The sequence below is a fragment of the Myotis lucifugus genome, unplaced genomic scaffold, assembly GCF_000147115.1.
Source record: "Myotis lucifugus unplaced genomic scaffold, Myoluc2.0 scaffold_2, whole genome shotgun sequence".
NCBI classification, from domain to species: domain Eukaryota; kingdom Metazoa; phylum Chordata; class Mammalia; order Chiroptera; family Vespertilionidae; genus Myotis; species Myotis lucifugus.
The window spans coordinates 14,985,564-14,989,780 of record NW_005871050.1 but is presented as its reverse complement, the minus strand read 5'-3'; positions in this window follow the sequence as shown (position 1 = coordinate 14,989,780).

Sequence of the window (4,217 nt, the reverse complement as noted above, 5' to 3'; positions counted from 1 at the left end):
AAAATAGTGTATAAAGTAAATATCCACTAATATATGTCATTATAAATATAAAGTAAATAAATGGAGGGAAATAGAAAAATATCACATGTAGAAGAATGCCAAGTAATTTGTGTAGATACTTTGTTCTTAAAGAAGTGAAACATGCCTGGCTGGTGGTTGAGCATTGACCAATGAAACAGGAAGTAACATTTCAATTCCAGGTCAGGGCACATGCCTGGGTTGTAGGCTCAATACCCAATAGAGGGTATGCAGGAGGCAGTTGATCCATGATTTTCATCATTGATGTTTCTATCTCTATCCCTCTCCCTTCCTCTCTGAAATCAATTAAAATATATATTTAAAAAACAAGTGAAACATAATTCCCCACTTCTTAAGTGTGACTATACATAGTAACAGCATTCACATAATACGGTATGGAAAAAGGGGAAAATAGTTAACTTTATAGTGGAGAAACTTGACAAATACTACTTTAGCCAGGTGATCAAGGTCAATGTCAACAGCCACAAATCATGTTGCTAATATGTCCTATTGATATTATGTGATGGAAATAGTACTTTCCCTGTGTGGTTTTCCTCTCCAAATCTTATAACCCCATATAACCATGAGAAACATATCAGGTTAATCCCAATAGAGGGATGTTATACAAAATATCTGACCAGTACCCTTCAAAACTATCAAGATCATCAAAAGCAAGCAAAGTTTGAGAAATTGTCACAGTCTAGAGGAACCAAAGGAGACATGATAAATAAGTGTAAAGTCTTATCATAGATGGGATTCTAGAATAAAAAAAAAGATATTCAGTAAAAACTAGTAATATTTGAATAAAACATGGACATTTATTAATAACTAGAGATCTTGTGCATGGAGGGGGGGTCCCTCAGCCTGGCCTGCACCCTCTCACAATCCAGGACCCCTCAGGGGATGTCCAGCAGTCGGACATCCCTCTCGCAATCCAGGACCGCTGGCTCCTAATAGCTTGCCTGCCTGCCTGCCTGATCACCCCTAACCACTTGCCTGCCTGATCACGCCTAATTACTCTGTCTGCCTGCCTGATCAACCCTAACCACTTGCCTGCCTGCCTGCTCACCCCTAACCACTTGCCTGCCTGCTTGATTGCCCCTAACTGCTTCCCTGCCTGATTGCCCCTAACTGCCTCTGCCTCGGACCCTGCTGCACGACTTTGTCCGGAAGGTCATCTGGAAGGACGTCTGGAAGGTCGTTCGGCTTTCCAGTCTAATTAGCATATTATGCTTTTATTATTATAGATAATGTGTCAATATTTGTTCATTAATTGTAAGAAATGGATTACCATGTGAGATATTAATAATAGAGAGAACTCGATATAGGGTACATGGGAATTCTATATACTCTTTTCACATTTTTTCTGTAAATTTAAAATTCTTCTAAAATAAAAATAAAAAAAGTAAATGTGTGACAATCCATTCTATTAGCGATGCTGTAGGGGACTATATCCTCATACATATGCCTCCATGTTCTGGTGGGAATACAAATAGTTTCAACCCTTATGAAATGAAATTGGGCCATATCTATAAAAAATATACACCTGTTTATCATTCAAATCATCAATCCAAATTCTAGGACTTTACCATGAAAATCTATCTTCAACAACAAAGAAATATGTATACACAAGGTTATTTGCTTCAGAATTATTTTGGAAATTTTCTAATTTTGTAAAGATCCCAAATGTTCCTACTTAAGAGAATGGTTGAATAAACTATGGTGCATCCATATGGCAGGATATTATACAACTGCAAAAAAGAATGAGAAAGAATGAATGAACTGACATGGAGTGACTTCCAGGACATATTGTTAAATAAACAATTAAAAGAACAAAGATTGTATATCATATGCTACTTTGGTGCAATAAGATGGAGAAATAACAGAACATACACATATATGCTAATCTTTGCAAAAAGAAACCCAGTGAAGGTAAACCAAAAATTTAAGGGATTGGTTACCTACAATGGTGAATAGGAGAAAGATAGAAAGGATAGGAACAATTTAAAAGGGACTGGGATAGGATTCAGACTTCTCTAGGTGTATGTTTCTGAGCAGTTTTAACTTTTGGAACCACATTAATGTTTTACTTAAAATCAATTAAAAATACATGCATTTACTCATATATACATACATTTAACAAGGATGGAGGGGGCTCAGAAATTAAATAAAAACTGAAAACAAAGGAAGCCATCTGCTTGTCAAATGATTAACATAGCATATTTTACAATGAAAGCAGATAGAAGGATGGTAATTTAGCCCAATAATTATTGAATATATTATTGTTACTATATTATCTCAAGTTAAAGACATATAGAACTATAAATATTGTACTCTAATAAGTAGATTGGTTTTTCATAGAATCAAGAGTTAGCAATTCTGAAACTATTTTACATATACATTCTAGGATTGAGCAAATTAGTAAATATATTGTAGATAACGAAAACCAGTTTTCTCAGTATCATTGAACAGATTGCATTGAGGAAGCCAGGATGGCTAGATTGAACTCTGTGGTATAGGATTGGAATCAGTATGCACTTGGTGGTTTAATTATTTATTTTTATTATTTTTATTTTTTTAAAAAATCTTTATTGTTGAAAGTATTACATATGTACCTTTTCCCCTCCCATTGACCCCTTGTGTGTATATATATATGTCCACCAAGAGGGCCTGGAAGCAAGGATACCCAGTACAGTGAGCACACCAAGTACCAAAAACGTGAAGGGACTAAGCAAAAACCCTCATAGACAGATAATAATATGATCATTAGCAGAGTAAAATGGGAGTGGGGAGACCAGGAAAGGGTAAAGGGGGGATAAATGGTGATGGAAAGATACATGACTTGGGGTACTGAATACACAATACAAGATGCAGATGATATATTATAAAATTGTACACCTGAAATCTATATAATTTTATTAACCAATGTTATCCTAATAAATTCAATTTTTAAAACGGCAAAAATAAAGAAAAAATAAGAAAGAAAGCTGAGGCTCGGTCTAGAGCCTAATGCTTAGACCTGGATATTTAATAAATTATAATATCACTATTGTCACCATCATCTCATTTTAGCATTATAATAAGGAAATCTGACTGCATGCACCAAGTAACATTAAACAAATGGAATCAAGAGAATGAGGACAAGATCAAAGAGGGAATAATTGAGGGGCCGAATTTCTGATGGAGTACAAAGCTTTCCCTCTACAGAGGTGGGAAAAATAGGTTTACAGTTGTGAGTCCATGAAACAGCATTTATTCTTGTATTATTATTTATTTATTATTGTCCTAGAGGCCCAGTGCATGAAAAATTCATGCATTGGATGGGGGGTCCCTTAGCCCAGCCTGCCCCCTCTCACAGTCCAGAAGCCCTCAGGGGCAGGAGGTGACCTGACGATCAGGGGAAGGTGATGCCCCATCATACCTCTGCTGCTGCCACTGCCAGCAGCGCAAGCCTCGGCCAACCCTGGTTACCTGAGTTTCGGGCGGCTCTGGGTGGTGGGGCAGCTGTCATCTGAGGCTTGCCTGTGCCTCGGGCCAGCCCTGAGTGGCTAGGGGGCTGAGGGGACTGGGAGGTCTCCGGAGGCAGGCACATGGAGCAGCTGGGCCCGACTAGGGGCGGGCTCAGCCTTGCCATGTGCTTGCCACCCTGGTGGAGCTGAGGGGACTTGGCGCCACCAACTTGTGGCTTTGGGCACCTCCATCTTTGAGGGCCTGACAGTCAATTAGCATATTCCCTCCTTATTGGCTGTGGGTGACTCCATCTTTGTGATGGTGTGAGGGTCAATTAGCATATTCCCTCTTTATTATATAGGATTAGTTATTTGTATTACAAATATAAACCTTCTTTTGCCAATCCATTTATAATTAATTTTTACATTGGAAAACAAGATTGTTACTTTTGCTTCTAAGAGAAGAGTTGGGAGGAAAAAAATATTGAAGAAATACATAGACATTTTAGGATTGAAAGGAAATTACCTTTGGTTGCCTCAGAAAAATATAAGGTGAAATCACCCATTGAGAGCATGGGTTAGTGGAAAAGGTCCTCGTTAAAGTTAGGAATATTTGGAAGATGTTAAAATTACCACTTCTGGAGAAATGAAATATAGAAACAAGATTTGAATAAAAATGTCTGCAGAGCAACAGAAAGTGACTACTTAAGTCAAGTAACATGATTTTGTAGTGAATTCATTTTATAGTAA